At 42.1% G+C, this 13774-nt stretch overlaps 1 protein-coding gene across 22 annotated transcripts in view; it reads right to left on the reverse strand.

The window, feature by feature from the left end:
• Positions 1–13774, reverse strand: part of Magi1 (membrane associated guanylate kinase, WW and PDZ domain containing 1) — a 653433-nt gene that overhangs the window by 500134 nt on the left and 139525 nt on the right. The window lies entirely within an intron of this gene.

Consider the following 13774-nt stretch of genomic DNA (forward strand, 5'->3'; position numbering starts at 1 on the left):
AGTCAAACTTTCTTAAACAGCCAGGTACTGTCTGTCCATTTTTGTATTTGACCTACCCTCCTTGTGCTTCCCACCAACTCAAGGTTAAGAATGGCATCAGATGGCATCGGAGGCTTCGAGCAGAGACCTCCTGCCTTGCTGTAACCTGCCTGCTTGAGGTCTCCACCGGTACCTTTGGAGACTGTCATGATTTATGAGTATCTTTCTTCTGTTACTATACAAACTTCACAAAACTATCGATACACCGCAACACGGAATTTGGGGTGTAGGAGGCATGGAAGCCCTGTGTTCACAGATAAGCACTGGAGGAACCTAGAATGTTAGGGCAAGAGGTTGTTCCTCCAAGGGAAAGAATGAGATACATGTTATCTATCCACAAGGCTGGAGTAAACATGCACTCTGGCCTGGTGACCTTTGCACTATCTGTGTGGCGGGAGACCACAGAGGACCCTCCCCCAGACCCTTATAATAAGCTTGGTTTTTTTGGTCAATCTATAGAACCCATCTTTATGGAAAGTGTCACATATATTTTACAAAGTAGAGTTTTGATGTAGTCAAGTCCAATCTTCATTTACCTTAGTTTATTCAAGGAGATTTATGTATGCTTTCTTGTGTACAGGAGATTGAGTTAATTATCACCAGGAACATTTTCACCAAATTGTGCTGTGCAAATTATGCCTAAAAGAAACTACTCAGGATCAAACTCCCAAAGTTTGAACTAACACCGGCTACTTAGTCATGTTGAACTGAACTACTGTCTTACCTCTCAAGGATCGTTACTCTGCTGGCTGTGGTCACAGAGACTCCCACGTTAGGGTAACCTGAATCAGTGTCCGCAAAACATGGTCATTCATATTTAGCTCCAGAATAAACTTTTATTCCCTTTGAGGAGAAAGTTGCTGTTTATTTTTATTGACAGCCGGAAGGTAACAGAAAATTCAGTTTCTACTCCATGTTGCAGAGTTTTAGTTGGGTTTTTATAATAAGCATGTGCCAATTTAACAGCACACAAAAGAGACAAAGATGAACTGTACTGGTTACTCTGCCCTCCATGGAGAGGGAGGGAGGGAGGGAGGGGGAGGGAGGGAGGAGGAGGGAGGGAGGGAGGGAAAGGAGGGAGGATGACTAGGAAGAGGCAATGAAATTTCCATTGACAATTAAACAAAGACTTACAAGGTATGCTCATATACTAAAAAACTCTACTGAAGTAAACAACTATAACATACTATAAAACTTGAATCTGAGTCTTTCCCTTCCTTGTCTTTAACAGATACCACAACTCCTCTACAGCCAGAAGATGAGGAGAAGAAAGCAGGGAGGAAGAAATTAAAAGTTCATTAAATAGTGAGGTATGGTGGCACACAGCTTTAATGCCAGAATCCAAGAGGTAGATGCAGGTGGATCTCTGTGAGTTCAAGGCCAGCCTGTTTTATGTAGTGGGTTCCAGGCAAGCAAGGACTACAGGGTAAGACTCTTGTCTTCAAAGGAAAAAAAAATCATAAAAAAAATAAATTCCCTGTATATGGTTAAGGCATAACAAGATGCCACTGTCATCTAAGATACAGTACTTCCCAGTTGGGCGGTGGGACAACTCATTAGTGACCATGATCAGACTTATGGCTCAATGCAAAACTCACCTCCCAGCATATATTCCACAAAAGAATAACACAAAAACACTACGCTGAATGCTGCTATCATATCATGCACTGAACATGAGCAACTGTCAGACCCAGTACTATGAGGTCAGTAACTACATCCAGGCTGCCATTAGTTCAATATGTTTTACTGCATTTCAACAATAATGAGGGCCAGCTGTCAGGATGTGTCAGCCATTAGCAGTATTTGCACATGAGCCTGACAACCCGAGTTCCATCCCCAGACCCCACAAGGTGGCAGGAGAGAACTGACTCCCGAGTTGTCCTCTGACCTCCACCTGTACACCATGGCATGATCTGACCTACACAAGAAATGAATACACATTTTTAAAGAAAGACTATCACAAAGCAAGCATCATCGTTGGAAATCAGCAATGCCCAGTTGTTTTAAGAGTCTCAGTTGATTGCCTAAATTAACTTATTACCGTAATGGCAACCCCGACTAACCAAACCTGGTGGTGAGGGAGAAGCCAAGTGTCTTAGACATGGACTCTATATTCCTAGATAACCGATGCTCTTCCTTCCCAGGGACAGTAGGCAGCTGAATCCACCTCAGTAGCTTTTACACAACCACAAAAATTTAAAAGGAGGAAAGTTACCAAAGTTATTACTCAGATACTCAAGGCAGTCCAGTGTGGTGCTCCTGTACACTGCGGCCCACAAAATCTAGCATATGACTAACCACTGCTCCAAAGGCCCTGAAATTCTACATAGAAACCATAAATTATCTGAATACAAAAGAGTGCCCTTAATGTATTTTCTAGTATATACAAAGGTCAGATGTATGGGTATACACGTATTGCGTTATGTGACTGTTTTGCCTACACGTGATAATATTAAGTCTTGGTGGGTTCACAGTAGCTTTCTAAAACCATGAGCTCTGATATTAGTGAATATGAAAAACATTGAAATACAGACACTTAGAGGACTGGGAATCACCACCTTACTCCAGTTGGTCTTTCAGCTGAGCTCTGTAATATGACAGTGAGTTGAGCTATAAGCCTATCTGCCCTAGGTCAGAATGAGATGGATCAATGAACTAAAAAGTACCTCTCTGATATGTAGGGGGGAAAGTGGGTGAAAAGGAACAGAGAAGCCCGTCATTTAAGAAAAAGGACCCATTCTCTTCTCACATCCAAGTCTCTGAAGAGACTCAGCTGTTAGTGCACAAGGTCAGCACAGACTCTGTATAGCAGAATGCTCAATACTTCTGAGCCATCATTCCCCATCCCCTCAGCTACCCAGATACACTGTGAGCCACGGTGATGACTGTCCTGAGTGACAGGAAGATATCCAACAAAGTCTGCGCTTACACCATGTAACTTCTGAGCACACACGAGGCTGAGGAGTAACCTCTAAGAAACTCCACTACAGTTAATAAGTGTCCCAATGCAGTGTCAGGACGGGCAGCAATTTACCTAGAGAGGAGGGAAACGACAACTAAAACCGCAATGTCAGCTTTGGTCTGATAAGGAAAATACAAGTACTGATGGCCGTGACCCCTGACTGCTGCCAAAGGAGGCTTCCTGGAAGGGAGGTACGTGAGAGGATGCTCAGAAGACGATCAAAATGTGAACCCGTCAGCACGTGTGCACACGGGGTGTGCGTGAGGAGAAGGTGGTTCTGTGGCATACCTTAGACAAGTAAAACACAGAAGCAAGCTTTGCATCCTTCAACAAACTGCTCTACCTTAATGGCTCGCTCATACTATTCAAAAAGCACACAAAAGTTAAGCTGAGCATAGTAACTTGGAAGGCTGCAGCAGCACCATGAATTCAAAGCAAGTGTGGCTGCATGGTAAGACACTATTCCAAAACTTAAAAAATGAAATACACTTCAGAAAAAAAGATGGCAACGTGGATCTATGGGCAGGACCCCTAGCTGACATATAAAATTCATTGTATGTCCCCCCACAACTCTTCCTCTCTCATACACAAACACGCGCTCTCTCCCTCGCACACACACATACACATTCTCTCAAATGCACACAAACAATATTTTATTCACACATCTTTCTCAAACACATGTCCTCCTCTCAGACATACACAAATACATATACACCCCCCACACACACACACACCCTCCCCACCCCTCTCCTCTCGTGCAGATCAAAAAAGCTTGTGTATTCAACTGCTCCAAAATTAAGCTTTATAAAAACTGGTTGTTTAAAAAATAATAATTTTCTAGTTGAACAAAGCCCATCACAAATGCCAGTATTTGAGAAAATTTCACAAAGGATTTGCAATAACATTTTAACTTGAGGTCAGGCTTAGTATCACACTTGTACTCCCTGCACTGGGAAAAATGAGCCAGGAGGATTCCAAGCTTTGGACAGGCTAAGCTATACAACAAAATGGGAGTAGGAGCAGGGGGTGTATATGTGTGTAGAGGGCACGGGGTCCTTGTAGTCCCAGATAAGCACTAGGGAAACCAGGAATGTTAAACGCAGACGGATTGTCTCCTCAATGGGGGAGATAAAGTACCCGCATTCCACCCAGAAATCTGAGAGTGGACATTATTAATAACCTGGTGACCTTTTGCTATCTGTAGAGGCAGACCTCAGCCAAACCCTCCAGAATGATTATCCCAGACTCTTCTCTTCCTAGACTTTTATATTTAGCTCCTAGTTAATAGAAGCCATCCTTGGGGGAGATGCCACAAGTATTTTAGGGCCTGCTGACTTCCGTGCTAACTCTGTGATAGAGACCACACTAGATTCTAGGCCTTTTAGCTACAGAACCCACCTTCATGGTCACATGCACTTTGCAAAGGAGGTCTATGTAGTCACGCCTTAAGCTTTACTATGCACCTGGAATGGGAATGATTGTTGTTTTCCAAATTCTATTTTTCTTTAAATATGCTTGTAATAAACCACCAGGCAGCAGACTCTCTAGAAGTTTGATCCAGTTTGAATAAATCAGATGGAACCAAGTTTTCCTTCTCACTCTTTGTGGTTTATTTCCCTGCCTATCAGCAGGAATCCCTCCTGGGGAGTCGGGGGCAGTGATCCAATAAATGGAATCTTAAAACAAAAACAAAACAAATCAAAACAAAAGCCAGGCAAAGTGGCACAGGCCTGAAGTCCCAGCTACTAGAGAGGCTGAGACAGAAGGATTCAAGTTCAGTTCAGCCTGGACACAGTAATGACATCCTGTTTCAAAATTTTTCTAAAGTAAAAAGAGGACTGGGGTGTGGCTCAGGATCAGAGATGCCCAGTATGTGTAGGCCCTTGGTTGGGCTTAATCACCAGAGCAAAAAGGATGAGACAGGATGGGACAGGACAGGACAGGGTGGGATGGGACGGGACGGGACGGGATGGACAGGAACAAAGAACAGAGAACAAGACATAAGCAAAATGAAGCCACAACTATATCCTGTAGCTAAAGTCAATTTCAAAACCATCCAAGTGACAGACTAAAATCTTCCCACTGTATTTAATAGCCATCTGAAATCACATAAACATTATCCACAGAAAGAAAAAAATAATGTAATTTATACCTTGTTCTCACAAGAAAACCTTTAATGAAACTGTAACTTGGGCCGTGACTGATACTTGACAGAATGAAGTGGATTCTACAACGGTGGTACACAATGTGCTCAGTTCCTGCTCTCAGTCTGAGCACACCCGGCCCTCATTTCAGCACTGGGCAGCTGAAGTGTGTATTTTAACAGACACAAGTAGCACACTTACTTTTAATCTATTGTTTTATTCTTATTCTGCATTTCATGAAAACTGGATTGGTCTCTTTTCTAGAAAAAGGCACTTCAAAACTTGATAGGGCCAGTCAGTAAGTTGGCTCACCTTGCTCAAGCCTGACTACCAGACTTCAATCCCCAGAACCCACATGGTGGAAAGAGAGACCCGACTCCTGCAAGCGACTCCTCTCCACACAGTGCACAGCACACACCCACAGCATGCCCCATCATGCAATGTAAAAACATTTGTAACTCCTTTAAAAGTTAAAATATAATTCATATCAATATCTCCCTCCATGCATTCTCAAATCCCAGCAATATAGTATAATGAAAATAATGACCACAAATATTTATTGGCACCAATTCTCATATATGTCTAGAAAGAATAAAAGATAATCAGCCCCATTTACAGTTAATAGAACAAACATAAAAAGCTAGGCACCTCACTCAAGGTTACACGGATATTAAATGTATAAACAATATTCATAACTAGAAGGAGAATCCTGTTTTCACTGTGGCCACAATATCTCATTCCAATTATACTGCTACACACATGGTATCCCCAAACCCAATGGCTTTAGCTAACAGAGACCACTTCATTATCTATCACAATTTTCAAAGTCTCTGTTAAGGGAAGCCTGAATATTCACCCCCAGGAAGACTGAAGGTGACTTGAGACCAAGGGCTAGAAGCATGGAAACACATAGACACGGCCTTCCCATGTGTCTACTTGAGCGGCTTCACAACCTGCTGGATGGATTGCAAGGCCAAGTTTCCCAAGAGAATGAGAGAGAAGTTTCACTATCTTTTCTGACCTTGTCTTGAAAGTTTTAGATCCTCACTTCACTATAACCACAAGTCCTTCCCCTCAACTCAAGGAGAAGGAACCAGACACCCTGCCCACCTCCCTGTGGAGACAAGATTCTATTCACACTCTGTAACTGTGTATGAGGAAGGGGAGGAACCGCTGTCAAGAATTCCTGCCGTGATTCCTAAAAAGCATTGACTATTATCAAAAGGACTTCACGGAGGCTGTGTGATACTAAGGTGAATACACCAATCCTCATGAAGTCCCTTCATGTGGCACTTAGAACCTAACGCTCTACTTAAACTGTCCTCTTCACTGTTGAAATCATTAAAACTGGGCTACAGAGAAGGCTCAGCAGTGAAGAGCACTAATGGCTCTTCTAGAGGACCCAGGTTCAACTCCCAGAATCCACATGGTAGCTAACAACTGTCACTATGGGCCAGGGGATCCAATGCCCTCTTCTGGCCTCTTCAGGTACTACATGCACATGGCACATAGACATACAGACAGACAAAGCACCCACCCATACACATAAAACAAAAGTGAATTTTAAAATCATTAAAATGAAAAAATAAAACACACCACCCAAACACCAAAAAAGATAACCAAGTATCAATTATCAAATCCAAAAGGTAACTAATGACAGCTCTTCTATAAAGTAATGCTACTGTATCAGTCATTTTGAAGTTTGGGGTCATCTTTAATGCAGACTAATTGAAGAGAGAAAATACCAACAGAATTCCATAAGAACAGTCCTTGAGAAGAACAAAACTACCTCAAACAGTGGTGCAGAGATTCCAGCTCAACCCAATCAGGACACACCAGAGGAACACAATAGAGCCAGCGGGCAGGAACTCGGCCCAGCTCTGTCTGGAAGGGGAGCTCACATCGGCACCCTTCACAGTCCTCAGAGAGCCTGTCCGCCTCTGAGAATATCCTTTGGCATGGGAAATTTAACAACCATCTTTACTGCGGGCCGGGGCCACTTGCATCATCCACGTTAATTACCTTATGAAACCCTGCCGTGTGAATGTTTACAGTTGCCATGGAACCTTCATATGAGGTCAAAACATACACACCCATCATTGTGACATTCCCAAACAGAAATGAATAGTATCAGGGAAATGGAGGTGCTAAGTCATGTCATCTACTAAAACCTATCAAAATGTGCCCCTTTGCAGATAGCTGTGATGTTCATGGGGGATACAGCAGCACATGCATAACCAAGAACCACACAATAAATCCATCAGTCCTTTATCTCCCTCTGCATGCACTGAACAGCAGGCCTGAGTGCTGTGGGATAAGCAAGTGGGATTTCCTGCACACAGGCAACACCAGCACTCCCGACATGCTGGCAGAAAGTCCATCAAAGCGTTTCCTCTGAAAACTCAGCACCTATTTCCCAGTGCCCCTCTCTCCACCCAATGCCATGACCGTGGACACAAAAACAGTACATGAAACACACAGAAAATGTACTGGCCCAGGGGGTTAGGTAATGTCTTGAGATTTCAGAAGTTAAAACTGTCACCTCGGAATGAGAGGCTACAAGTGTCATAATTATTATAATTCATTCAGTAGGCAAAGCATGACAGACGCTACCTTTATATTCATTCATACAGTAATCAAGTTTTTTTCTTTTCCCATTCCCTGACCTCTACCCCCCCCCAAAAAAAAATCTTTGTAATAGGATTGGTGATCATCTATCCTGCAGCTTTCTCTATCACAAGGAATAACTGAACCTAAACTATGGTAGGAAATGACAACCACAAATTAACTAATTTTTAAAAGTCATTTAGATGATAAAGTCTCATTCAAATCATGTCAATGACCCTCCACATTAATGTGGAGAAGTGATGTCGATCTAGACTTTCCAGACACTTCTTTCTGTTCTCTGAGGGGATTCTTCAGTTATCAAACTGTAACAGGTATTGAGCGCAAAGTGCTTCAGTCTCTGGAAACCTCCTAATGAGTCAGTCCTTCTCAGCAACAGAAGCAGGGAAATGGCCTGCTCCTTGTTCTGTGACAACGCTCCCTGGGCACTCTTCCAGCTCAGAAAGGGAAAAGGACTAACCTGCTCCCTAATGCTGCTTCTCTGGAACAGCCAGTTCCTGCAGACAGTGACAACCCCATCAACACACACACACACACACACACACACACACACACACAAATCTGGCTAGTGTGGGGGAGCCATGGACTGATGTGCCACAGTAGTTTTCTTCAAAAGGCAAATGTCGCAAAAGACCTCAAATTCAGACACCAGGTACAGACAAGAGCAGGAAAAGAAACCGAGGACCCAGACCAAACTGAAACCACCAGGATAGCAAATAACAGTAAGAGATGTTATCATCTCTGCAACAACAGCGATCCCAACATCCAAAGTGCAACCTCGCTCAGCACCCCGAGGAAGGTTATCAGGAAAGCAATATGATTATATGTGAGCTGAAAACCAACAAGGGGCCTTGAAATCAGCCGAACCTTGAGCTCAGCAATTCCACAGCTCAGGAGTCTGTCTGTCCAAAAATAAACTACTCATGATGTGGACAGATACTGAGATACAAGGGCTTTTATCTTCAAATTCTTTAAAACGTGAAAAACTAAAGGTAACCCTCTACTACCCTGCAGTGCTTACAGAGAGACTAGCTGGCCCTGTGATGGAATGCTACGCAAACCTTTAAAAGAGGTACTATAAAATAATGTGGGTTTTATTTTTCATAGCAACATGTTCATGATTTATATAGGAAGTGGAAATAAAAATAAGATGCATGCATTTCATCATGATTTTTATTTTATATATACATACATAATACATCTAGACTAATATATTCATGAAAGATAACACTCATCAAATTTAGTGTAATTATGAAGATTTTCTGAGGGAAAAAAGTCTCTTTTTTTTCCTAATAGTTTAGTAATAACTGTGTACTACTCTTTGCATCCAAATATTAATGAAAAAAATTGAAGTATTTCAATATCTTCTTGCTACATGGGATTGCTATTTATAGGCAAAGTATTTTCAAGGAAAACAGGTATTTGTTTCCTAATATCAATTTAAAACATAACACCAACCAGTTAACTAAGGATATACTCGTAATTACCTTTCTCCTTAAAATACTTAAGAATAACACCTTAGACAAGACAGAAGCCAGAGTTTGATATTCCAGTAGGCTGAGTGGTTCTTTCTATAAAAGCCGTGCTCAAAAAGGCTCTCTAAATTTATCTATTTCTACCAAGAGTTGATCCAAAAATCTATCCCCAGCTATGATCTAACATCAAATATTTATTCTTCTCAAATCAAAGTCCACTGACAACTTTAGAGAAAGAGGGGAAGGAAGGGAAGGGGAAGGGGGGTCTCAGGGAAGGTCTATTCCAAAACTCTAAAGAAAGACACTAACAAAATTCAGTGTGTCAGCACACCAAGGTGGCATTTATCTGTAAAGTTAATACACGTGTGCATATTATATATGAAGACACATGTACATGTGCAAAATTACATGTGCACATATATACACAAATACAATTCCGATTGTTGATACGCTCAGAAAATAAGAGTCCGTTTTATGGCTCGTTCATTTCTATGATTCATTTCACAGTTCTTACTGCTTCAAAATACTACATAAAGTCTTTCTAAATATACACACATGGAACAATGAATGAAGAAAAAACAGCAACTAAACAAAAGGAATGAAATCTACACACAGATCTCCTTCGGAAATAGAAAATGTCCACTGAACAAATCCTGTCATGGGAGGAAATCTAGAGTCACTCAGGCACACATAAGCGCATTCATTTTCACTGATAACACGCACCTACAGGACCACTCAACTGAAGAAACCAGGCTTGGCAAGGTATGGTGGCACACCTTTAATCCCAGCACCTGAGAGGCAGAGGTAACTGGCTCTCTATGAGTTCAAAACAGTCCAGTTTATATAGTGAGTTCTACATCAGCCAGGGCTACATAGTGAGATCCTGTCTCAAAACCAAACAAAAATAAATAAACGGTGTGATGGGACCAAAAATCAATTACAGGAAGGCAGGAAAGAAAGATCAACCTTAGGAAAAAACTGAGGTCACCTCAGAGGTGCTGGCAGATGGCAGAAATGTCATCAATGCCATACTGTCATCATTTTGACATGACTCAGTTACAAATCCTTCCAGCACAACAATAGAGGAGCAAAGTCAAGCTGGACAGAAGAGGAGAGAATAATCAACTGTTCTCTTTTTCATGCTCAAAAACGGATTCACAGTAAAGCCCTTGGCATCCAGTCTCTGTACATGGATACCAAAACCTCCAAAGAGATTTTATGATATAGTTTCTAATATACTTTACCTAATTCACTTACATTTTGGATTAAACTTACAAAAGAGAATTAAAGTTATAATTATATTAAAGAATGAAAATTAAAACAAACCTTCTCTGAGATACAAATTTTCCAGATGCTAAAGAAGTCTTGGTCCAAAGTGAACGTACTAAGATGGCCTTAAATCCATGGAAACCCAGACCTTGCTTATCAAGAAACATTTTTCACATCTTCATCATTTGTACACTTAGATCAAAGAGAATAATAATTAAACTTCTAACAGAATTTCAGATTTGCTTTCAGTTATCATTTATCCAGTGAAACCAATTACCTGAACTAAAAACATAAAGCATTTTCTATCCTTTTGGCCAATTCTGCTTCTTGGCATGTTTCTAGGACCAGTGATGGATTATCACACACCCAGTCATTGGACCTTGGAAATTATTTCACTGGACACTATCTTATCTTTTGTTATACCAGGCCTCCCTGAATTTAATCATTTTTTTCAAATGTCATCACTTAGGACAGAAAAAAAAATGTACACACAGCATCAAGGAACAACCTTCAAAATAAGCTCTCATTCCAGTGACAATCAGGTGGGAATCCAGCAGACAGAAAGCATATGGCTATAATTCTGGGAAGATAACATGGTGTGGGTGAAAACTATGAGGCATGTGTTACTTGTCTAAGCTGAAACAGGGCCCAGGAGACAGAAGGCATTCAATAAGTGCTCACATGCTAATAATACCCTAACACACAATTATTTTGTCAATATCTGCCTGTCCCGCACCAGACATGTAAATACTTCTGTTGGACTAGGTTTGGTGTTCTTTTGTTAGGATTTGTTTTTTTTGTGTCGCTCAGAATGGAACGTGGAGTCTTGAGCCTAACAAGCAAGTCCTCCATCTACTCCTTCTCTATACTTCTATCCTGGACTTGACTGATGAACCTGAAATTGGAGTAGAAAAGGAGTTAGGATTTCTAAGAGCTGGAGGCATAGCTCAGCCTAGCATACACAATACACTATATTTGATCCCCAGCATTAAAAGAAGGTTTGGTGATACTCTGTTTGTGCTCTAACAAATAAAGCTTGCCTGGAGATCAGAGTGCAGAGCCAGCCACCAGAGGCCAAGCAGTGGTGGCACACATCTTTAATTTGAGCACTAGGGATCTCAAGCCTTTGATCCAGGTACCTGAGAGGCATATGCCTTTAATCCCAGCACTTGAGAGGAGGAAACAGGAAATAATATGGCTGGGCAGAGAGAGGAAGTGATAAGGTGGTATGGAGACAGAAGCCTGGTCGGCCTTTTCAGTCTGCGAATTTGATAGAGGTAAGAAGTCTTTTAGTGGCTGGTTGCTCTGAGCCTCTGATCTTTCAGCTTTCACCCTGATATCTGACTCCAGGTTTTGATTATTAAGACCAATTAGGATTCGTGCTACAAGAAGGTCCTACAAAAACTCGTTAAAAAAGAAAAACAGAAAACAAAAACTAACAGTGTGCGCTAGCAACGTGGCTCAGCGGGTAAGGGTGCTTACCACTAGGCCTGACAACCTAAGTTCCATCACAGGACCCACATGATAGACATAGAGAACCAACTTTCACAAGCTGTCCTCTGATCTGTGTCCACACACGCCCACACACAAATAAACGGAACTGTAAAGAAGACTAACAATGGTGCACTGAGTGCTGGAGCCATTTCTGCCCCTACAATGATTACAACAGATTTGCTTCCAGCCCGAGTTGCATGGGATTTCACTTCCTGCACCACAGATGTGGGCTTCTGTCCACAGTGGATCAATCAGAGCCCATCCCTTCCAAATGCACAGTGTAGACAAAGATTCTAGCCTCAGTCTGAAATGCATGCTGGGAATATGGGAAGCCAGGGACTGGGAAGGCCAGAGAAGAATGAAGAGCACAGGAAGAGGAAATGAGATGCAGAAACATCTACCAGACAGTGTTGCTCCTGAGACCCTGACACTGGTATCCCCTTCCTTGTCCATCCCTCAGACACCCTGTGCTATGCCCCATGCTCTGAAGTTAGACACTTTCTGTCTACATTTGTCAAGAGCATTACAGTGCTTGGGACGCAGAGTCATCCATTAAAGCATTTCCTCCCTAACCAAAGCAATCATCACACAGGACCGAGAGAGCTGAAGCCACAGACACAAAAGTGCAAACAAGTCAGGGTGGTCCATGAAAAGAGGAGGAACCACCAGAAAGGAGACAAGGAAGCTCTGAGAAAGCGGATGAATTAAGTTTCTGTTCACCCTCGGCAAATGATGAGAGGCGCTCGGGGTCTAAATTGGCTGGTGATATCAGAGCTGTTTTTACAATGTTTTAGTATCTGTGAATCCCACATTCTTTTCCTTTCTTGTACAGTCTTGTTTGAAACTCTGGCAAAACGCTGCGCTTGGGAAGCAATTGAAAGTTGGCTAAGCTGAAGTTATGTGATTTTCAATTAAAAACACTCTCGCTGGCTGGTTGCTACCGCTGTGGAAAATAAAGAGCTGCGAAGGGGGTTTCCCTCCTGTTGAAAAATGGGTCTGTTAAGCTTCAGAATGGTGAAAATCACTTACCTACCTACACAAACCACTTCTTCTGTTCAAGCTATACCACGGCTCCGATCCCAGTTCCTGGGAATAAGGCACATTTTTGTATAGACTAATTCTTCTGTTTTCATCCCTTAAGGGCCCTCCACGAATTTGCATTTATATATCCAAGAATGCCCCAAACTCACAAATGCCTGTGTTCCCACAGGGCTCCGATAATTACCACGCTTACTCCTAGCACAGGCTTATTCTGCTCCAGGAGACACTTGCCAGGTTTGAAGGTCACTATTATTAACAGAGGAAAATAAAACTTGCACCACACAAAAAGAACCACCGAAGCCATCCTACTCTAAAGAACAACATGCTTGGTAATTTTTTTTCCCCCAGTGTTGTTCAGTGAGTGCTAAAGAATGCAAAATAACATGTGCGCATGCACACACAGAGTCTTTGTGGGCATCCCTGAACAGGACTGGCTGTGATCGCTAACAGAGCAGTGGAGGGGGGTAAATACCTGAATTTGCATCTGCTTGCTGAGTGATGCTTCTACAGATATTTTAATGAATGCTGTAAGGCTGAAGTAGAATGGCATTCATCTCTGGGTCATGTCTTTCTGGTAGCTGATAAGAACTGACAGCAGCCCAGACGGCCACGGAGAATGGAACCCACTCTCAGGTGGAATGAAAGGAAATGAAACCAAGATGGCTCATTACCAATAAAATCCCAAACAATACAAGAAGACAACAGCCAACACTCTCTTCCTAGAG

The sequence above is a fragment of the Peromyscus leucopus genome, chromosome 3, assembly GCF_004664715.2.
Source record: "Peromyscus leucopus breed LL Stock chromosome 3, UCI_PerLeu_2.1, whole genome shotgun sequence".
In the NCBI taxonomy this organism is placed as follows: Eukaryota; Metazoa; Chordata; class Mammalia; order Rodentia; family Cricetidae; genus Peromyscus; species Peromyscus leucopus.